At 38.3% G+C, this 24,527-nt stretch overlaps 1 long non-coding RNA gene across 2 annotated transcripts; it reads left to right on the top strand.

Moving 5' to 3' along the window:
• Nucleotides 1-4,731: 4,731 nt before the first annotated feature.
• On the top strand, nucleotides 4,732-24,344 carry LOC105722272 (uncharacterized). 2 transcript variants are annotated; one of them, XR_010345075.1, is made up of 7 exons: nucleotides 4,732-4,985; nucleotides 6,043-6,092; nucleotides 8,501-8,563; nucleotides 13,479-13,511; nucleotides 17,018-17,099; nucleotides 21,302-21,403; nucleotides 22,144-24,344. It is a non-coding gene; the product is annotated as an uncharacterized LOC105722272 (long non-coding RNA). The 2 variants fall into 2 exon arrangements; XR_001108537.2 differs by lacking the exon at nucleotides 22,144-24,344 and adding an exon at nucleotides 21,732-22,019.
• Nucleotides 24,345-24,527: the final 183 nt, after the last annotated feature.

Raw genomic sequence — 24,527 nt, 5'->3', positions numbered from 1 at the left:
CGATTTAAAAAAAAACAACGGGGGTTTGGGTGGAACAAACTTCTGAGAAAACAAATCCAGAGAGCATGTTAGCACATCTTGGCTATGCTTCTTAATACCTGCAGATAAACAGGATGAGACGATGCTATATAAGTAGTAGTATTACCTCATTTTACAGATATAAAAACTGAAAATAGAGGGGGAGGGGTTTTCTAACTTTGTGAAGTATAAGATATGCTCATCTTCAAGAGCTAAATTATTCTTTATAGGAAAACTGAGGGATAAAGAAGATAAGTTCATTTTGGTTTACACAATCAAAAATAACTATTTTCTAAGTAGTCAGCTTCTGCAATAATATCTCTTATTTGGGAAGCATATCATCTGTCTTGACTTTCTCTAGCCTAATAAAACCTGAATAACTGACAAACCTCTCCTTCATTTTGCAACATCTAGATGCAGAATAAATACACATACCATTCCAATTTAAAACGTTTTACCTCCCAAATGCAAACATTTTCAGTGTCTCCTGTAAAAATATGACCTTGAGTTTTTAATTGTTGACTTGAAGACTTGGGATATTTCATATCGGCAGCAATTGAAAGAATGCTATTCATGTTAACCACAAGAGGCTTAAGAGAATGAGCTAACTGCTGCATCCGCATTCTTGGAGCTGTCTGATAGCAAAAGAGGGTGTTCGCTGCTTGATGGCAGCAGGGGTCTGAGGGCTCTCTCACGGAGACTGTCAGAAAGGTGGGTCATGGGGCAGGGCTGGAGCTTCTGGACTCATACACAACTTCTGACTTTGAGAATGAGGAACTCAGCGCCCACAGAGAATGAGATCAGCTGCTTTTAAGGATAGTCTGGTTGTCAGGCTCAATGAACACCCACATTAGACATCCCTGGACAGGCAAGGAAAAGGACATGTGGTTCCTATGTTGTCTCCGAAATACTGACTCCACAGGGACACTCATAGACATATTTTCCCAAAGGCCTTCCAAGGGAAAGAAGACTGCTTGTTTTCCACAAGTTTGGTTAGTTTCAGGACACTGTAACTTCCAAATAAAGTTACTTTCCCTCTGAATTTGAATTTCTTCTAAGGCATGGGGTTTCATGTGCTCCTTAGATATTGCAAGTGTCTCCTTTAAGAGCACCACGCTTTTTTGTTCAGACATTTAAAGAAGAATATTTTAATGGATTATTTTATTGTCATTAAAGACCTCCGGGCTTTCAGAAATTATATCTTTGAACATAATTTGTGTGTCCTGGTTTCCATGCTATTCATATACTCATGAGTATCCATGATTCTTCAAATTTTGAGATACAATATTCTTGTGCAAAATGAAAGAAAAGCATAGCCTGTCTTTTTTGTTTTTGCTCTATACTACATCAAAAAACATAGTTTATAGAGCCCCCAAAATTTTATTAAACACCATTTTAACTAAAATGGTCAAAGCAATTTGTGCCATAAGGACACGACAAAAATTTAGATGACCATGAATCATATCACTTATCTATGTCATTACCTTTAACCATAGACTTAAATCTAACTTAGGAGGTTGATCTTCAAAAATCCAATATAGAAAACATATACACCCATAACCTCACTGACTGAACACTCCCTAATGTTATAACCAAGTTTAATAATTTTATGAAGATAAGGTCTATCTTTGTGAAAGTGTCATGAAATTTACCCATCATTAATATTACACTGTCATTAATGCAAAATGAAAAGTTTTCATCTTAGGGCAACTTCACAGATAAAGGAAAGAAATTAAACCTCCTTGTCTTCTGTCTGAATTTGTATGTGCAGAATCCCTGCTCTGTTTTTGGTTATCCTAATTTGATTGACTCTGACTAACACCTAGGATGATTCACACCTACCTTTTATTCCAGCAGCCTTTTGGCCACCTTTGTACTGAAAATCAGTCCTTGGAAAGTAGCCTGCCTCTGAAACCACTGGTATTTATGGAAACCTGACTTATGTCCGCACCTTGGGGTTTACTTGCTCTAGGTCTCAACTCAATTGGCCTGAGATACCAACAGCCATTAGATTGACAGTTGCAGTTTACATATCTCAAGACTAATATTATTAATATATAGATAGAATCACTAATCCCATCTGTATTACAAATAGCATTTAGTTGATGCATAGTCAAATCTCTGACTAGTCACATAGATGAATTACATATCTCACCATTATAATAAAAATTTTAACTGACTTCTTATCAATAAAGTGATATCTCTTAATGGTTATGTTAAAGATTAAATTAAACTATATATGTTTTACATATGAGGTTAGAGTTAGGGTGAGGGTTAAAGGGTATGTTTAATAATAGGAAACTTTATGGCATATTAGATGTAAGATACACAAATTTTAAAAGATAGATATTTCATCTGAACTTACATACTTAATGCAAGTACTTTGTATTTTTAATTAATTTCCTGTTAATTATTTGCCTATATTTTCTCAAATATATTGTCAGCTGCTAGAAGACAGAGACTGTACCCTATGCTTCTTGTTCTTTGCCCTGCACTTAACCAAGTATCTGCTCAGAGTGTGCACTCAGTATCTTGCATATGATGTGCTTTATATTTACAGTTTCTGATTATAACAAAAACGAGCTGGGAAAGCAGGTATTACTATCTTTTTAGAGACTCAGTGGGAGAAGTTAAGTGATTGCTTAGAGTCACATAATGTGTGTGTGGTGAAGCCAGGATTCAAAAAATGTCTATATATATCTCCGGGACTGACAGACCCCATGTACCCCACTAGGCGCTCTTACCCCCAATAACTTGAATCACCAACTAGAATGAGGCTAGAATACTGAGAAATTTTCTTAAATAATTCCAATTTTAAATACTGAATTTTCTTTTATTATGGATTCCTCAAGACTATGGATACTGTTTAATACTTGTACATCTGGCTTATGAATAAAATGAATTCAAATCTTAAAAAGCCATCAATACTATTCCTATCAATTAATCAGCATAACAGAGATTATATTAAAACTTCTTAAATAGCTATGTTAAAATGTTAAAAAGAAATCAGAAAGCACTTGCTATGTATATTATTGGCACCTTTTATAAACACTGTATAAACATGTTAAGGGAGATAGATTGGAAAGCAATTAAAATCATAATTTACTCAATTTGAGAATCTTGCTCTGCAAACTAATGCAAAGATCAAATCAGTTTTCTTCATGTTGGATTTGGAGTTAACAACTGCAAAAGCATATGGACATTCACATATGTAGGTTAAGAACTCTATCGCTAGACACCAGCACTTTTATTCTTTTCAAAACAGTCAAGCTTCTGTTTCTTTCATTCTTAAAGCTTTGACACTCATTCTATCTTGCATCTCCATCTGCACAAACAGAATTTTTCTGTTTAGCCACGGTTAGGGATTCCTAGTGCCAAATCCAAAACTCTACAGCGGGTTTTTCCAAACAACAGCTGTGCACGATGCCATCTTTCAGCAATGGTTTGTTCACCATAAACTTATAATTATCTGCAGGTTATCAGATGTCTTCATGGAGCAGGGCTACCCTGGAAGCGTATGCACTAGCTAATTGCTTCTGAATTCTCTGCTCACTGTTTCCTTTACCCATCTGGAGGATCTTGTGGGAGTACACAAACAAAGTCCCTGGCTTCCCAGCAAGACCATCCACACACTCTCTAGTTGGAGGTCACAAACTGGCCACCCGAGTGTGAATCTGGCTCCCAGATGGTTTTTGTTTAGTGGGTACAGCATTTGAATTTTCTTGGCCCTCACTGAATACTATTGGTTCTATCCCCTAGATACTCAGGAAAATCAACTGAAAGCTTTTCATAAATATTTATGACTGATCTGGAATAGAATCTCAGCATCTGAATATTTTCCAATGTTCCCAGGAGATTTTTTTTAACCATTTCAACTTTTATTTTAGATTCAGAGGGTACACATGTAGGTTTGTGACATGGTTATATTGCTTGATGCTGAGGTTTGAGATACAAATGATCCCATCACTCAGGAAGTAAGCATAGTACCCAACAGCTAGTTCTTCTGTGCTCACTCTCCTCCCATCCCCCTCTAGCAGTCCCCAGTGTTTATTGTTCCCATCTTTATGTCCATGAGTACCAAATATTAAACTCACACTTATAAGTGAGAGGATGCAGTATTTGGTTTTCTGTTCCTGAGTTAATTTGCTTAGGATGATGGCCTCTAGCTGCATTCATGTTGGTGGAAAGGACATGTTCATTTTTTATGGCTGCATAGTATTCCATGGTGTGTATGTACCACACGTTTTTTATCCAGTCCCACAGATGGACACATAAGTTGATTTCATGTCTTTGCTATGGTTAATAGTGCTGCAATGGATGTACAAGTGCATTTGTTTTTTTCATAGAATGACTTACTTTCTTTGGATATACACCCAATAAAGGCATTGCTGGATAAAATGGTAGATCTGTTTTTAGTTCTTTGAGAAACCTCCAAACTGCTTTCCACAGTGGATGAACTAATTTACATTCCCACTAACAGTATATAAGCATTCTCTTCTTCAGGAGATTTTAATGCCAATCACTATTGAGAACCATTGCAGTCTATATTTAAAAATGGACATCATCATCAATAAGGGGTTCTGATATAAACAACAAGATAAAGCTGAAAAATCTAAGAATGAAGAAAGGTACAGAAACCACCCTGTCCCAGACTAATGAAGGCTAAATAATTCCACATGGGGCATCTGGAAAAAGCAAGAGAGAGAGAGACGGGGCATTGTTCAGAACCAGATACTCAGAGACAATGTCTTAAAGGTGAGAACAGACAACAGAGCTAGACTTTCTCTGACTCTGACTTACAGTGGCAAGGTATACATGGCCAGTTCTCTACAATGGAGACAGCACCCGGAGAGAAAGATTCCAGAACCAAGTGAAATGGAGTGGGACATTTACCGAAGAATAGAAAATCAAAACTAGGGAAGCAGAGACAAGACAAGGACCCAGTGGTGAGAAAAAAGGCCAAAAAGGTAAGGAATCAGGTTGATGGAAGAAGTGGCTCAGGACTGAGGTATAAATGATGAGGGTTTGATCATGCTTTGTATGTGTTCTAGGAGTGGTTGTTGCCACTTAAAAATAGATACAATTTATGCAAAAAAATCTAGAATCAGAATCAAGGCAACAAATCTGTTGCAATGGCTTAGTGTAAGCAGCAACAAAGATGAACAGAACATCTATTTCTATCAGAGACCTTGGTCTTCTGAATAGCTGCTCTTGAGACTCGTGTCCTAGGTATCAGCAGTGGCAATTAATGGAGGCAACATGGAATAAGCAACAAGTTTTCCAGTAAGTGGACACTGTAGCCTCAGGAGTTAGATGCTGGTCAGAAGGATGAAGTCACTCCACCAGAATGACCATGCCCAAGTCTAGACCTGAGCAATACCATGAAGTTCTTTTGATGAAGAAAAGGGACATGATTTGTTTGTTATTATTCCTACTGTTACATGGTCATGTTAGTTATCTATTGCAGCATAATAAATCACCCCCAAAGCTTTGTACTTAAAATAAAAAACATTTATTATGTCACAGAATCTCTGAAGATCAGGGATCCAGGCATGGCTTAGCCAGGGCTTCTGGTTTGGGATATCTTATATGGTTGCACTCAAAGGTTTTGGCCAAGGCTGAAGTCATCTAAAGACTTGACTGGGATAAAGGATCTGTTCTCAAGCTTATTGCTGGCAGAGGCCTCAGTGCCCACCATGAGGTTCTCTCCATAGGGTTACTTACAACATGGTAGCTGACCTCCCCTTGAGAAAGAGACAGAGAGAGAAAGAAGCATAACTAAGACACATCTTTTATAACCTAACCTCTAAAGTTACCTACTATATTATGCCATAAAATGCCATCACCCTTGCCATATTATGTTTGTCATAGGCCAAACTTGGTACAATGTGGGAGGAGTGATATAAATTCCAGGGTATGAATACCAGGAGGCAGGAGTCCATCTCAGAGACTGGCTACCACATGGTTATTGCTGTTATCTTTATTTATAATTTATTTGTCGTCTCAAAAACATCCACATTGTAGAAATGAAGATACTGGGATTCTGAAAGACTTTGAACAAGGTCATGTTGCTGGTAAGTTGTTCTTAGTTGCTGGGTTTTTCTTGGTCATGGTGGCTTGGAACTCACTGACCGTTCATAAATCTTCTTTTATTAGTCAGTGGAAGTTCTACAAAACTGCAGTAGAATAAGAAAGACATGGACTAGAAGGTTTTCTTAATCTGCTTGAACCTAGCTAGCATACCTGGCTTAAGCCCACCTTCTTACAAGAAAGTTTTCTTGGGCCATAAGGAAGCAGCTGGATTGAATCTATTGTCCATGCCATAAATCAAAACTATTCTGTTGTCTCTATTGATTCTCAGAATAAGGCCAACAGGATTAAAACCTCATTCCATCTTCTATCTGAATGAAGTTTACAAATAGGATTTAATGCTGTTTAAGCTCTGAGGAGGCTAAAATATGGATGTGATTAGAAATATAAAGACATAATTATAGGATGACAAAATTTAGGCGCAGAAATGTATTTAGAAAATCGATGAGAGATGGAGAGAAGAAAATGACAAGAAAATGAGATATAAAATATAAGAAGAGGCATGTGTTAGGGGAAGAAAGATGCAACCAGTTGCTTCAAGTGACACGTGGTGTAGACCATCTCACTGTTGGAGTGAAGCCTCAGCTTGTTCCTGCCAGTCTTCTGTATTTGACCCTTATTTTATGGCACATTCTTTACAAATAACCTCTTTGATTCCATTTTTTTGATTAAATGAGAAATAGCATAAAACTTTTTAAATGCCCTCAGCCATTTTAATCCCTTCTCATGGGAATTTGTGTGCATCCTGCCTCCAGCTACTTTATGCAAATATAGGAAATTCCATGTTTCTTATTTTGATATTCTGTATCAGACAATAATTTTTCCTTTTTTTTCTACAAATGGTAATGTATTGTTCATATAATTCTACATGTTAACTTTTCTAATCAATAACATTTCTTGGAGATCTTTATATTGGTACAAGACAAGAGGTTTCTTGTTCTTTTTAAACAGATGAATAGTATTCCATTTTAGTCATTTGAAATCTTTTGCTATATAACCACTGACTCAAGGTATGACCTTATACACATTAACTTTTATAGGCAAGCATTGAGTATAAGCATAAGATAAATTCTTAGAAGCAGAATTGTGGGTCAAGTGGTATGTGCATTTATAATCTTGGTAGATTTTGCTAGATTGTTTTCTTAGAGTTGGCACTAGTTTCTGCGTCTACCAGCCCTGTGTGAAAGTGTCTAGCCATTCACAATCTTGCCAGTACAGTATGTACGCAAACATTTGAGTTCTTTCCATGCTGATAAGTAAAAATGATATCTCAATTTCTATGTAGTGTTTATTTTTATATACTGCCATTTTTTCACTGAGTTGATCTTTTTCTTGCTAATTTGTTGGAACATTTAACATATTAGAAAAAATTAGGCCAGGCATGGTGGTTCACACCTGTAATTCCAACACTTTGGGAGACCGAGGCTAGTGGATCACTTGGGGTCAGGAGTTCGAGACCAGTCTGGCCAATATGGTGAAGCCTATATCTACTAAAAATACAAAAATTATCTGGGAGTGATGGTGTGCACCTATAATCTTAGCTACTTGGGAGGGTAAGGCTTGAGAATCACTTGAACCCAGAAGGCAGAGGTTGCAGAGAGTTGAGATTGCTCCACTGCACTGAAGCCTGGGTAACAGAGCAAAACTCTGTCTCAAAGTAATAATAATAATAAATTAAATAAATAAATAATAAATAAAAAATTAGCCCTTTTCCTGTGAAATGAGTTTCAGTTTTTTTCCCCTCATTCATATGTCTCCTGACTAATGGCTTCTAAGGTGTGTGGCTCTCTTAGTCAGCTCTGGCTGCTATAACAAAATATCATAAACTAGGTGACTTATAAAGAACAGAAATTTATTTCTCACAGTTCTGGAGACTGGGAAGTCCAAAATCAATGCCCCAGCAGATTCAGTGTCTGGTGAGGATCTGCTTCTTGGTTCACTGATGGTCATCATCTCCCTGGGTCCTCACATGGCAGTAGAGGCAAGGGAGCTTTCTGGGTTCTCTTTTATAAGGGCACTAATCTCATTCATTAGGACTTTGCGTTCATGACCTGATCACCTCCCAAAGCCCCACCTCCAAATACTATCACATTGGAGATTAACTTTCAACATATGAACAGGGTGGGAGGGCATTCCCCTATAGCATGGTGTGCTACTTCTGTCTATAGCAATTGCACACCACTTATTAACCATTTGCCAGTTGTCTTTCTTGCAACTACATAGAATCAAGAAAGCTAAATCTTCAAATCAAACCCACAAAAAGCAAACTCTTGCTCAAAGTACAAGATTCTCTAAAAAAAAAAATGATGGAAATGTTTTAAAACCTGAAACCTATTTTAAATAAGCAACAGTCACTTTTCTTGTTTTGCCTGTTGGTGATCCATGAGTACAGATGCCTTCTTTAATCCATTTATGTCTGATCACTTGCCAACAAGGAAGAAAATAAGAAAGTAAGGTAAGCAAGAAAGCAAGAAAAGAAGGAAGGAAAGAAGGAAGGAGAGAGGGAGGGAGGGAGAGAGGGAGGGAGGGAGGGAGGGATGGACAGAGGGAGGGAGGGGGGAGGAGGGAGGGAAGAAGGGAAGGACAGAGGGAGGGAGGGGGGATAGGGAAGGAGGGAGGGAAGAAAAAGAAAAAGAGGAAGGAAAGAAGAAGGAAAAAGAAAGAAAGAGAGAAAGAGAAAGAAAGAAAGAAAGGGAAAAGCAAGCAATCATACCTTCCACTCTAAAGGTGTGGTGTGAACAAATGAATCAGTCAGATTTGGGGGTAAGAGAATGCCAGGATTTATGGCCAAGGCTCTCCTCACCTAGGCAACAGTTGGTAGGCAGCATTTGTGGCAGTGGCTAAAAGCTGTTCCAGGGCTTGGCTGGGAGAGTATCTGCTGAATAACTAGGCCAGTCCTAGAGCCAAGATCCACAGCTCAGCTGCTGTTGCTGCTGCTGAAGAAGGCTCAGAGACCGTTTTTGCTGAGTCAAATATCTCTTTGGGGATTTAGAAAACAAATGAGGCTCACAAAAGTAGAAATTCTTCTGGGCAGTTTTTTTTTTGGTGCGGGGGAAACAATGTGGTTGATCTTTTTGCTATTTTGTTTTCATATAATTCAGTTAAAGGTAGAGACCCGATCTTCATGATAAACACAAAACTAACTCACCCTGGAAGCAACTTCCCTAGTTTTAGGCAAAAACAGTGGGACTAGAGAAATGAAAAATTGAGAGAAAAAAAAAGTAAGGAAGAACAAATACATATAGACATATATTTCAAAATGAAAGACAGATGCACACAATTTTCAATGCCAGCTAGTCTGTGTGTATAAATAGGAAGAGCTCAAGGTAAACTACCAAGAAAATGACTCATCTGGGCAAGAATAAGGGAAGAGATCAAGTGTTCCTGAATTATTAGTAACTTGAAATTACACCCTTATTCAGAGAAGCTTCAAAGCAGCCTTCTCCACGCACTGACCTCCGGTGAATGCATGACCCAGCGATGACTTTAGGTAACTAGAGCCAGGATATTACAGGGAATGTTTAATATGTCTAGCCCGCATATATTTGTTTATCTTTTTTAAGATGTAGAAAATACCTTAACTATTTCATAAAGTGCTTTAACTTTATGAATATGTATATTTGAAATAAGAACCACAGATATTCGAAAAAGAAATTATCATTACCTTAACAAATATTCATTAAGTACTTACTATGTGTGAGGCACCAGACTAGGCTGTCGACAAGAATGCAAACAGTGTTAGTAGTGGTTAGTCTCTTTCAGATATTCCTAGTCTAAGAAAGCATATTTAAGGCACAAACATGGAGAAAGAGGAAGAGGAGGAGGTGGAGGGGGAGGAAGGGCAGAAGGAGAGGAAGAGAAACAAGAGGGGATATTGAAGTTCTGTTACTTACCCCCAGAGATGATACTACATTTTAACTAACGCAATTCAAACTTCACTGTACTCAAGGCTGGAGCCCAAGTCAAGGCACAGTATAGAGATGCCGTCTGAGGCACTGGATCAACCTTACTCACAGGTGTATAAATACCACCTGTTTACAATACATCCCATTTAAGAAAAGTTCATTATTTTCTTCTCCTAGTCTTTCACTCTTGTTGATGAGATGAACACAAAATCATGATGATTTTGCAACCTAAAAGTTTGACTTTTATGTTAATATATGTGTCTGTCTATGGATAGCTTTTTTCTGAATATGTCACTGGTGGCCAGATATTTCATACTCAGCATTAGCTGCCACCTCAGGGTTTCGGCTTACTTGAATTAAATGTTACCTTGGGCCTTTGTTGCCCATAGATTCTGTTTCCATGTAGTTTCTGATCCCTCATCTCTTCTATTTATTGCCTTTGACCTATGGTTCTCTTGGTTTCTCCATGACTCTACCACCTGCTGACTTCTGCTCCTACCAAACTTCTCAAGAAGGACTGGCCCAGCCATTTACTTTATATTATAGAAGAGATATTTCAGGGCATATGGGGGCCACTGGCCAAAATATATATTGCTGCCTTTGTGTCAGGTGCATCCTTGGCCCAATCATCTGATTACCTGTGATCAAGGCAGTAAACTCATGGGGCAACAAGAATATCAGCATAAGTAGAAGGAGCCACCAGTGGCAGTTTCTCAAAACAAAGCTATGAGCATGACAGATTTCACACGTCACAGGTTCCTTCTTGGTATTTTTGCTAAGAAACAGCTTACTTTACTATTTAATCTCAGTGGCTGCATAGTCTCTACTTTAATTATAGACCTTTCTATGTAATGTCACTTACTTGAAATAAAGTGTTGTTTTGATCAAATTCTAGAATGATAGCATTAAAAAGGGACCATGGAGTTCAGTTCTTTCATTTTTATAAATGAGTCATTGGACACTTAGAAGGACTAGGTGAACATATCTAGTTCGCATCTGGGAATAGAACTATAATCTGTAGATTCCCTTGACAATGCCATTTCTACTGCACACTCTCCATTGTGAATGTTCTCCAACTAACTTATCAGTTACAATAAGGGCAGTGCATTTAATATCATGAGGACATGCTGCCACTGCAGACATTTTACAAAACAATTTCATCTCCACTGCCCATCCATTCATGAATGGATAAGTAAAATGTGGTATTACAATGGATATTTTTCATTGATTAAAAAAATGGAGTGTTGATACATGCAGCAACATAGATGAGCCTCAAAATCAATACACTAATTGAAAGAAGCCAGACATTTATAAAACTATATAGTGTATGATTCCAGTTCTGCAAACTGGAAAATGAAAATCTGTAGAGACAGAAGGTAAGAAGGTAGATTAGTGGTTGCCTGAGACTAGTGGTAGGAAGAAGTGATGCAGTGAGCGCCAGGGATCTCATGATGATGATGGGAATGTTATAAAATTGAATGGATTGTAATGATGCTTGCCCAACTTTATATATGTATTAAATATCACTGAATTGGTCATTTATGAGAGAATTATATAGTATTTAAATTATGCCTCAATAAAGCTGCTAAAATAACAAAAAATAAAAGTACCTTTATATATATATTACACTACACTTTTCTAAATTTTTTTCTAATCAGTCAATTACAACACAACAATTTTAGTACCAATGAAAATTGGATCTAAACAGAGCAACATGCCAACACAAGCAAAATAATCTCTCAGTGCCAAGAATAGAATAATATGTGGCTGAGAACCTTTCGGTTTGTCATGAACCATAAACATAGACTTGAAATGACAGAGGTCTAGATTCATTTATTTCTCTGATTATGAAACTGCCTTACTTAGTTGTGGTGAATTGAGTGACCTACTGATCCTGGGGACATCAGAAAAAAAAAATCAAAAGCAAATTATGAAAAATACATTTAGAGCAGGGGAAGGGAGCAAGTAGAATAACCTCGAAAACACTTATTACATACACGTGGAAAATAACATATATTACAGATTGTTATTAATCAGTGTGACTACACATAAATGTAGATCTTTAAATTGAACCCAGTTTTTTTGCAATTTGACAGAGGAAGATTATACTTCCCTAAAAGTAAAGTGAATTTTATAGATTTAAAAGATATGTGGTTAAAACAAAATACTTTTACTGAATTAACAGGGAAAGTTCTAATTTTAAATTTAATAAAAATTAACCATTTATCTTTTTAATGACTATGATTTGTGTAAGCCTTGAGTCTGGCATTCTTTATACCTGGCTCTGGCATCCCCTGGATTGGAGAAAGAAGCAGTTATTCTGTAGACAGGCCAGTTTCTACACTTACAAACTAGTACAAGCTCCTCAATAGGTGAAAATAACTTCTTATGGAAATGAATTTAGTTTGGAATATTCTCTTTTAGTCATAGCAATGGTATTAAATCATCTACAGTGTTTCTAATTTATATTTGATGTCTAGGATTTAATGCATCCATTTACCATCAGGAGTATTTAACTAATTCTTCCATCTGTCCTTTACCCATTATGTAGCTTCATGACCTCTTTAGAAGCGCATTGGATTCACAAGCCCAGAACCTACCAGAATCACCAACAATGCTGCGTTTCAAACACAGTAGACACTAGAAACTTTTCCTAGAATAAATGAGGCATGGAGAAAAATGTAATAGTTTTGTTTATTTGAATGTCTTCTGTGATAGCTTTTCAGACCAAACAATAGACCCTAAAGTTCTTATTCTAAACCAGGGTCTCTCAACCTCTGCACTGTCCGAACCTTAGTCCAGATAATTCTTTGTTGTCAGGGATTGTCTTCTATATAATAGAATGTTTTGCAACATCAGTGGCCTGTACCCACTAGATGCCAGTCACATCCACTGCCCTGAAGGTATGACAGCAGAAACTGTTTGTAGATGTTGGCAAATGTCTGCTGGGGGAGCAAAATTGTCCCTACTTGAGAACCACTGATCTAAACAGTTTCAATGATAGTAGTGTCTAGAAATCAGGAGAGGACTGGGACAGTAGTCCTAATCATACTGAGAGCATTTTACCCATGGAATTATGTAATCTTTCTATAGCTAGTTGGTTCAATTGATTAGAAATGAGAATAAGGTTAAGGCTTTCTCCTTAAAAGAACCTCAGCACTCTGTTAAACACATCTGATGCATTATTGCATTTAATCCTTGCAACAACATTATATATCCAACTTGAAAGATAAAGGAGAGATTTACAAATAAAAAGTCTACCAAAGAGCCATGGCAATCCACAAATTTAACGCCAATTCTTACCTAAAGTAGATGCTCTTGATCACTTTATTACCCTTTTAAAAGCCCATTAGATAGACTCTGTTGCAGTCATAGGCTACTCCTAATTCTAGATGCAACTCACTGGTCATAAGGGACCCTGATTAAGAGTATGCATGACTCAGTGCCAATATATTTCCATTACAGGAAAAACATTTCAAGGGCTGTGATTTACTGAAGGTGAGTCATTAGTCATAAAAAAGAAGCAAATCTGTATTTTACAATGACACAAAATGAATGTCTACAATTATTCCATCTCAGATGACACTCCAGTTTATGGAGCCTATCAGAAGAGTAACATTGGGAGAGAATGGTAAGATAACAGTGGAACTTTCTCCAGGAAAAGGTGAAATAGAATCAGAAGGAAAGGGAGTGCTGTCGCTTTCACATTTGACACTCAAAGGCCGTGCTAAAGAAAACATTTCTGGCATATTTTTAACCTTATTATGGAAAGTGGACCCTGCTGGGTCACATGGACAAGCTTCCAATCCAATAAGAGTCAGAAATGCAAAAGAAAAATACCCTGGGAAAGTTTTCTCCTGCTTATATGCAGCAGAGAATATAGTGCATTCCCCTGTCCAGCCTATAATTAAGATGAAAGGCATGTGCCCCTCCAATTTGCCATCCAGTGGCATGGTTAACATTCCATCCTGGCTGCAGGGGCCTGATTCGTCAAACACAACACGTTTTTTTTCAAGAAAGAAATGAAAAAAAAGTAAAACACACATTTTACTCTTAAGTGTTTCATAGGATGAGCTATTTCAGTTTCAACTATTTTTAACTCTGTTAAAAGAAAACATTTTTGAATTGACCATTTCTTCAAGAACGAAAATATAAGGCTGCCTGTATTCGAAGTCTAGCTGTCTTGTTTGCTTAAGATGCTGCCTGTTTTGTTGCTGTCACTGCCTGTGACGGGTCAGGCTAAAAAGGTTTGGACAGTGTGGTATGTGCCCAGAAGGTCAGATATTTTCCTCAGCCTCTTGGGGTATCAAAACTTGGCCAAAAAACCTTTGAGAAGAAGGCTGTTTGTGAAAACTCTAATACTTTTGAATTCCACTCAGACTGAAAATGGCATGAGAACAGTCTTTTTTCATAGAAAAGCCTCTCTTCCTACCTTTCCTTAAGCAGCCAAAGAATAAAGCATATGTGGACTGTGATCTCAATTTTGATCTACAGAAACATACATAGAATTTTTTCAAAAATTTATGTAAACTCTATACAATTATATACATGCACTCTTAATTTATATATTTCTGGAATTTTATGTATACATAAATGTCTGAATTCTGCTTTTGATCTTCTAGAAATATTATCAGTGAATTGTCACTTATAATGTAACATTTTTGAATAGATTTCATTTCACTTATGGACTATTATTAGCATTATTCTTCATATTATACTGATATGGAATCGAAGCACACACTCATAGACCATTCTGTAGCTATAGAAATCACCTTTTGGAAGGTTCAGAAACTTACGGATCTCACCAAATTAAGTCATTTCCAGAGTAGCCACATTTTATCACCCCAAGGATAATTCACATCCATAAATAAGTGAATCATTTCAATCTTTGCAACCGAAAAATTCAGATGCAAGTTTTAAAGTTTGGACTCTCATAGAAGGTGTAGAATAAATAGATGAGTCTCCTTCATACAAGTTAATACCATTCTTACTAATTCCAGGCCCAGTAAGACATCTTGCAGATGTGTCCAATCCTGCACCTAAACTTAATGCCTAGGGCCTTTTTACCAAACAAACGCCTGTATACATAAGGCAGCAAGTTTCCTAGCACCGCCCATTCAGCTAGTCATTCAGCTACATTTCAGTCTCTCTTTAAAAGTTCTCCCTGCCAGCTCTGGATCACCCCACTCAGCTCACCCTTGAATGAGTCATGAGGCTTCTGATCACTCACATCGTCTAATGTTCTGCAAAGCCTGTGGTTCTGTGGTCCTGTTCAAAGACCACCAAACAGAATTGCTCTGCCATGAATTGCTAAGAGTTCCCAGACCCAATTCTTCCAAAGATGTATTCAGTGGCTGTTCATTAACAGTGTTCTTACTGCTCAATCTTACCTCTTTATAATTCTGACTGGTGAAATATAAAACAGCAAGAGAGAAAGAAGGATTTATTTCACACCAAAATACATTTTATAAATGCAACATATTATTCCAAAAATGACTACAATCCTGATATAGGTGAAGTCAGCTTTTTAAAAGTCAATTATATGAGAAATAAACAAGTTTAAAAGAAAATATGAGAAAGTTATCCATTCCTTTTAGTGATCAGTACACTAGAACAGTTATTTGTCATGGCAGTTATTAAGCATGAGCTATTGCTGAAGAAAGGAAAAAAGTTATACCCTGCCTAATGGTTAACATTAGTCAGAGTTAGTACTGGGACAGTAGAGGGACTCAGACTAACGCAATACACAATAAGCAAAAAGAAGACTTGTTCAGGAATCCAGTAAATCCCTTCTACACATGGTATGCACTACTGCTCCTACTGGCTCTACCACAAACTACTGGAAGAAAATTCCTTTTTGTTTAGGCATATCGCTTCTAAAGTATGCAAAGCTGTTAACTTACAAGAGGCAATTGATGTTCTCACTGGCTCATGTAGTCAAGATTCAAACTCAAAAGGATTCCTATTAAGATGAATGGTGTCTATTTTGGTCTAATTCCAGCATAGCAAACTGCTTTTGTGTGACTGGACTGGGGTGGACTGTCTTAGAATTCTTACCCCAAACCTCCTTGGAGTGTACAGCTACCCAACCACAATAAAAGTACAACTGCAACAGGAATGAGAAGAAAAATGATCAGTGATCAAAGACAGGACCTCCCAATGCTTCAGAGAATAGACCTTCCTCTTAGTGTTCTATGAGCGGTCAAACCCTCCTCTTGGCAGGAATGTTAGAGAGGACACCAGAACGATTGATGATGCTTGTCTGATATAAACTTTAAGATTTCTTTCAACCTTGCAATGTTATGAAATGGCCTTATTCCAAATGATTGTTCAACTTTAGGACAAAATTATGGTCTCTGAATTAATTTGAAAGAAAGTTCCAAAACTGTGCCAGGCTCAGCTGGATGTTCTAAAACAACAACAACAACAACAACAACAACAACAACAACAACGAAGGGTGGAATCTTGTCTTGAAGTGTCATTAGAGCAACTCATCATTATCACCATCATCATTACCTCGTTGTTACCATCACAACCATAAAAGTGAAGGGTCTAAGATTTTTCCTTCCTTTTCCATGTGTTTCTCTGAAATTTGTTTTTCTGTAGAGCAATTTACCTGCTTAATATTAGAATTTATTTTCACTATTGAAATAAAAATTAACCAGGATAAAACAGATGATAGCATTTAGAGGTGTTGAGTTTTAGAGCAGGAAATCCAGAACAAACAGCAAAAATCCAAACAAAGATAATTAAAAGCTGATTTTCCTCAATAGAAAATGCCATTGACTTTTTTTCTGATGCTGGAAGCACACAAGGCAAATTTTTCCACACTGTATACCACTGTACTTGGAATATTGTCTGAAGGAAAGAGACACTGGAGAGTTGGCAGAACAAAGAAATAAAAATACAAATAGGAACCACCTTTGGGACGTGACTATTGTGAAAATTAGGGGACATTCATTGCTGTATTTTGTTTATACTTGTTGCCCTTCATTGCCTCACAGGAATACAAGGATGACAACCCAGTTATCACAGTTTTGTGCCTAGCAGTGTGTCCAACTTTTAGCGCATGCCAAGCGTATGCAGGTAAGATGTGCTTTTCAAGGAGCAAAGAGATGCTGGTGTTTGTCCTCAGAATGGCTGGATGTATTTTGAAACAGGCAAAATTTTTGATGAAACTAGAGATTTTTTTAAAGGGAGGATAAGTGAGGTTACCAAAAGACATACAAAAAAAGCAAGAAGTTCAAGCAACCAAAGGAGTTCTAAGAACAAGATGAATTTAAAATAGATCATTCCAACCTGGGACAAGACCCATCAGGGCTAGCAGTTAGTAATTTGGGGGAAGGGAGAAACGTCGGGGTGGAGGATGAAATTTCCTCAGGGCATGACAAGATGAGGTTGTTACCAGATATCTGTCCACAGAAGCTCAGTGCCAGGAAGGAGAATGCCTGTCAGAATCTGCCTGGAAAATAGGTCACACCATGACTCAGGCTGGAGGGGCTGAACGGGAAATCAGCCATGGGATGAGCAAAGGTGGGTGACCAGAGAGTCAGGAAGGAAACACGGTGTTGATGGACCTGCATGAGCAAGAACAGGACCTCACTCCCCGCCTGCCACCAGTGCTCAGTGCTACTGTTTCCCTACCAGCCAGGGTCTGAGCATTTTGTATGATTTCACCAAACAGACATATGACCAAAATTATCTGAAATGTTTCATATGGTGTGTTCATTATTCATTGAACAAATAGGTATTGAGTTCTCACTACGTGCTAAGAACTGTGCTGGGTGCTGAGACCACAGACAGGAGGAAATCCTGGCTTAGGTCCACCTAACAATGCCTGTACCTGTAAATCAGTCTACAAGCAGCAAGCTATGGAGAAAACCATGTTGTAAATATTTTTAAAGTTGCTTTTTTTAATTGCTCAAGAACTAACCAAATAATTTAAGAGATGAGTGTGGCAGTGAATTTAGCAGCTTAGAAGCAGCAGAACTCAATAAAATGCAAAACATCACATGATCTGCAGAACCAGGGGGTGAAAAGCAGTAGAAGCAAAATTGGTCCTCCATTATTTGGGAGGGAAAAAAGAATGAAAGGGACCCAGCCTTAGCCAGTAGAAGCTGGAAAGTGACATCTTCTTTATTGAGTTATTTAAATAAAGGGATAGATGAAGCTAGAAGCTGTTTAGGTTTTGTTATTATTCATCCATAATGACAGAATTTAGTCAAGTGAAAAATTTTTTAAAGCATCATTTAGAGCTAAGCAGAGGATTAAGAACCATGATTATTGGTTCATCTATGATTTTGGAGGCAGAACAAGGTAATGGTCAAGAACACAGACTTGGGAGAGAGGCTGCCTGGATGTACATCCTCGCTTCACCTGTTTACTAGTTTTGGAACCTCGGCAATTGCCTTTAATTCTTTATAACTTTCTCATTCATAAAAGGTGAATTGTAATAGACTCCACCTCTTATAATTGTTGGAAGGATTAAATAGATTAACATATGTAAAATGCTTAGGATACTCTTTATCATGTGTTTAGTACTCAAAGTGTAGCTATTACTGTTTATTGGGTAACCTATGAGCTGGGAACATAACTAAGTACCCTGGGAGCATAACTATAAACAAGGAAGACACAGTCTTTGTCAAGAAGCTCACATTCTAGTGGAGACAGACAAACAGATAGTTACACACTATGATAATTGATAGGAAGTATGGGCAGGGATAGAGGAGAGCAAAAGAGGCTACGTCATTCTCCAGGGAAGTCAGGGAAGATCTCCGAACAGGTTACATGTACCTTGAAACTGAAGGATACGAAGACAGCAGTGAGAAGATGGAAGGTAGAGTGTTTCAAAGGAATGAGTTTGGTGGGTTCTGAGAGTTCATAGAAAGTTTAAGTGACTGATGCACATTAGTGAAGGGAAGACAGGGCTGTGCTGCCAGGATCCTCCCAGAGTTGTGAGACACATTTGGAAACTTTGGAGTTTGATGTGTCATAATGAAGGGTGTAGTGAGTTTCTAATCCAACACCATGGTTTTCAGTCTGCATCCAGTCACTCAGCAAGTCTCACTGCTACCACCTGAACCCAGGGCTACCCCTTGCCTAGAAGACTTCTGGAATAGTTCCCTTAGCCTACATACATGTTCCCCTCCAAGGAGACAAGTCTACATAGCACAGCAAGAAGAACTTCTAAAAATGCAAATCACTCCAATTTAAAACTCTCCAGTGGCTTCCCATCTCACTAATAATAATAATAAAAAAAAAAAAACACAAACTCCTTCCCATGGGCTTTAAGGCACTACAGGATCTGGTCATTGCTTACCTCTCCTAAATCTTCCCTCACATTCTTCCTCTCATTTACTCAGACACATTCTGTTGCCTGCAAAGTGAAAACTCATGTCAAGTCTATTGTACTTTGCTGTACCTGCTGCCTGAAATATAATTCTCCTAGATATTGTCCCTGGCTTGCACTTTCTCATTCACGTCCATGGTTAAGTGTAATCGCCTAACCACTGAGCCCAAGTGGCCTCCCCCTCTACCGCCCAGTCACTCTCTACACTGTACAGTGATGTTTTGCCTTCACTGAACTTAGAACTAACTAAGATGATCTTCCTTAATTATTTTTTATCAGACAACCCCTACTAGAATGTAAGCTCCAAGAGAGATAGTGCTTTGTCTGTCATATTGACTGCTGTACCTCCATTATATTAAAGAGTACATGACATAGCAGGATATTTAATGCATACGTGCTAAATGTCAGATGAAGGATACTGGCTCAGCCTAGTTCTAGTTGAGTGATTTCAGCAAGTCATTTAGCTTCTTAGAAACTTGCTTTCTTCCATGTAAAATAGAAAAAAAACGTAACTTTTCCCTCCAGCACAATGTATCAAATGTTACGGAGATTCAATAAGATTATATAGGCTAAAGTACTTTATAAACTACAAAGCAATATATAACTATTTGAAAACGGCAAACTATGCTGAGAAAACACTGTCACTTAATGTTACAGTATAAATGTAGATACTTAATGTTAACAGTATAAATTAGAAATTGGGAAACATGACTGATATTAGGATGAATAGAATTAAGATTAACAGGAAGGCAGAGAACTTCTATTCTTTTGGCCTTGATTTTAATAAGAACAATACATGTGACTGGTTTATTGAACTGTGTGAATTCACTCTAAGATAATTTTATAGTCCTGCAGTTGGTGGGTTTAGCTATGCTTTGTTGAATCACAACACTCTGAGTTGATTTCCTTAACTCTTCATCTTTTGCTCATATTGGCTGGAGAACCCAGGAAAGTCAGTAAATTGGGGTGACATCTGGGGAGAGACAAGAGAAGTTCTATCATTCCTAATAAACCATGGAGAGTTTATAGAGAAAATATATATATATAACTCCCATTATTTTACCTTCTAACAATGTGAGTGCTCCCAACTCTCACTGTCTTCAACATTGGAACTTAAGCCACAATCCCCAGAAAATGAGGGATTCAATTTCACTTATTGAGTGCTCTCTATGTGCCAGATATCATAATAAATAATTTATTTAAGTTATATTATTTAGTTTTTACCTATCTCGGAGGTGGGTAGTATTGCTCAAGATCATATCATTTATAAGTTGTAGAGTCATTTTATATAATTTATTTTCATTGAAATTGTGAGGTATATGGGTAAATTTCAATAAAATGAAACAGATTGCATTATAGCATTGAAGATTCCTATGCAAATATCCCTAAAGCAAATATGTCTGGATATCCTCAAACAACCGATTTAAATCTAGTGCTATAAAAATAACAAAATCATCTAACTATGATTTACATAAGTGAGTGACACGTGGTTCCAGATGCTTAGAAAGAATCCCAGGAGCTGTTCCAATTAGTACATCAATGACACATCATGTTCTTCATTGAACCACTCTGATGAGAAATATACTAATTATTAATATAAAAACATATGATAGTTCCTAGTCATCATCTTATAGAAGATTTAAAGCATAAGGTTATAAACATGATGTATTAAAAGCATAAATCGAGATGTGCATCTGATAATAACAAACTGACAGTTTAGGTCAATGTTCATTATTAAAAGATAGTTTTGTTGGGTAAAAAAAAAAAAAATCTAGGTTAGAGGTTATTTTGTGCCAGCACATTTGAAGATATTATTTCACAATATTCCTGATTCTGTAGTTGCTACCCAGACATCTTCTATAAGACTCTTATGTTTCCTTTTTACACAGTTAACATTCCTCTCTACCTGTTTTAAGATTTTCTTTTCATCAATTCCTAGGCAAGATGGCCGAATAGGAACAGCTCCAGTCTGCAGCTCCCAGTGAAACCAACACAGTGAAACCAACACAGAAAGTGAGAGACTTCTGCATGTCCAACTGAGGTACATGGTTCATCTCATTGAGACTGGTTAGACAGTGGGTGCAGCCCATAGAGGGCAAGTGGAAGTAGGGTGGAGCACTGCCTCATCTGGGGAGCACAAAGGATCAGGGAACTCCCTCCCCTCCCCTAGGCAAGGGAAGGTGTGAGGTGCCATGAGGGACCATGCTATCTGGCCCAGATACTATGCTTTTCCCATGGTCTTAGCAACCCAAAGACCAGAAGATTCCTTTGGGTGCCTATACCACAAGGGCTCTGGGTTTCAAGCACAAAACTGGGTGGCCATTTGGGCAGATACTGAGCTAGCTGCAGGAATTTTTTTCATACTCCAGTGGCACCTGGAACACCAGTGAGACAGAACCATTCACTCCCCTGGAAAAGAGGCTGAAGCCAAGGAGCAACGTGGTCTTGCTCAGCAGATCACACCCCAATGGAGCCCAGCAAGCTAAGATCCACTGGCTTGAAATTCTCTCTACCAGCACAGCAGTCTGAAATTGACCTGGGATGCTTGAGCTTGGTGGGTAAGGGGCATCTGCCATTACTGAGGCTTGAGTAGGTGATTTTCCCCTCACAGTGTAAACAAAGACTTCAGGAAGTTCGGACTGGGCAGACCCCACCACAGTGCCACAAAGCAGCTATAGTCAGACTGCCTCTCTAGATTCCTTCTCTCTGAGCAGGGCATCTCTGAAAGAAAGGCAGAAGCCCCAGTCAGGGCCTTATAGATAAAACTCTTATCTCCCTTAGACAGAGCACCTGGGAGAAAAGGTGGCTGTGGGCACAGCTTCAACAGACTTAAAGGTTCCTGCTTGCTGTCTCTGAAGAGAGCAGCAGATCTCCCAGCACAGTGCTGGAGCTCTGGTAAAGGACAGACTGCCTCCTCAAGTGGGTCCCTGATCCCATGCTTCCTGACTAAGAGACATCTCCTGGCAAGGGTAAACAGATGCCTCACACAGGAGAATTCCAGCTGGCATCTGGCAGGCATCCCTCTGGGATAAAGCTTCCAAAGGAAGGAGCAGGCAGCAATCTTTGCTATTCTGCAGCCTCCGCTGGTGATACCCAGGCAAACAGAGTCTGGAGTGGACCCCCAGCAAACTCCAGAAGACCTGAAGAAGAAGGGCCTGAGTGTTAGAAGGAAAACAAATAAACATAAAGCAATAGCATTAACGTCAACAAAAAGGATGACCATGCAAAAACTCTATCTGAAGGTCACCAGCAGCAAAGACCAGAGATAAATCCATGAAGATGAGGAAAAAACAGCGCAAAAAGGCTGAAAATTCCAAAAAACAGAATGCTTCTTTTTCTCCAAAGGATCACAACTCCTTGCCAGCAAGGGAACAAAACTGGACAAAGAATGAGTTTGACAAAATGACAGAAGTAGGCTTCAGAAAATGGGTAATAACAAACTCCTCCAAGCTAAAGGAGCATGTTCTAACCCAATGCAAGGAAGCTAATAACCTCAATAACAGGTTAGAAGAATTGCTAACTAGAATATCTGATTTAGAGAAGAAAATAAATGACCTGATGGAGCTGAAAAACACAGGACAATGACTTCATTAAGCATACACAAGTATCAATAGCCGAATTGATCAAGCAGAAGAAAGGATATCAGAGACTGAAGATAAACTTAATAAAATGAACTGTTAAGACATGATTAGAGAAAAAAGAATGGAAAAAAAATGAACAAAGCCTCCAAGAAACACAAAACTGTGGAAAAGACCAAACCTACGTTTGACTGGAGTACCAGAAGGAGACAGGGAGAATGGAAACCAGCTGGAAACACACTTCAGGATGTTATCCAGAAGAACTTCCCCAACCTAGCAAGACAGGCCAACATGCAAATTAAGGAAATAACAGAGAACACCACAAAGATACTCCTCAAGAAGAGCAACCCCAAGACATATAATCGTCAGATTCATCAATATTGAAATGAAAGAAAAAATGTTAAGGGCAGCCAGAGAGAAAGGTCGGGTTACCCACAAAAGGAAGCCCATCCGACAAATAGCAGATCTCTCTGCAGAAACCCTACAAGCCAGAAGAGAGTGGGGGCAATATTCAACATTCTTAAAGAAAAGAATTTTCAACCCAGAATTTCATATCCAGCCAAACTAAGCTTCATAAGTGAAGGAGAAATAAAATCTTTTACAGACAAGCAAATGCTGAGGGATTTTTTCACCACCAGGCCTGACTTATAAGAGCTCCTGAAGGAAGCACTAAATATGGAAAGGAAAAACCAGTACCAGCCACTGTAAAAACAAACCAAAATGTAAAGACCATTGACACTATGAAGAAACTGCATCAACTAATGGGCACAATAACTAGCTAGAATCATAATAACAGGATCAAATTCACATATAACAATATTAACCTTAAATGTAAATGGGCTAAATGCCCCAATTAAAAGACATAGAGTCAAGACCCATCAGTGTGCTGTACTCAGGAGACCCATCTCATGTGCAAAAGGCACACATAGGCTCAAAATAAAGGGATAGAAGAATATTTACCAAGAAAATAAAAGCAAACAAACAAAAAAAGCTTTTGCACTGTATTACTACTTAATGATGTAAATGTAGGGTTTGTAAAAGTCACAAACTTATAGGCAATGAACTTATCTGCTAGTCTTTTTCTTTTGACTTGCATGAAGTCACTGCAAATTCAAGTGTCAGTCAGTACCAGCATTTAAAATATATCTACATCACTTTGCTGGTGCAAAGTTGTTTCAAGATAAGTGTAATTTTGTTGAGTCTGTGTTTTCTAAGTGAGGTTCAATAGTACAATGGAGCATGACCTGAGGGTGTGGAACTTTCTCAGGCTGGATCTGTCTCCTGCACTCTCCCTAGGACTATTCTAAGCCACTCACTCCCCTAAAACTCTGGGCCAACCCAGCTTTCCCTCAACCCTGCCTTGTGACCACACTTGGCTTGGAAAGGGTGTGGGTAGAGGCCTGGGAAGGTAGGGTGCAGTCATGCTTGTATGCCCAGAGGTAGCCACCCTGTGGTAGACTGCAACCAGACAGAGACCATGTCTCCCTGAAAGTAAGCCTCTTACCCATCTTTGATCCAGGTAACTGGCACCATCAGGTGCAAAGTTTCAAAGATACTTGTGGGGCTGCCAATCTGCCTTGAGTTGGG

This window comes from Aotus nancymaae, unplaced genomic scaffold (genome assembly GCF_030222135.1).
Source record: "Aotus nancymaae isolate 86718 unplaced genomic scaffold, 86718_ANA_hifiasm-v0.15.2.pri h1tg000032l_0, whole genome shotgun sequence".
Taxonomy (NCBI): Eukaryota; Metazoa; Chordata; class Mammalia; order Primates; family Aotidae; genus Aotus; species Aotus nancymaae.
The sequence above is the reverse complement of the archived record's forward strand: the minus strand, read 5'-3'. Positions and strand labels throughout refer to the sequence as shown.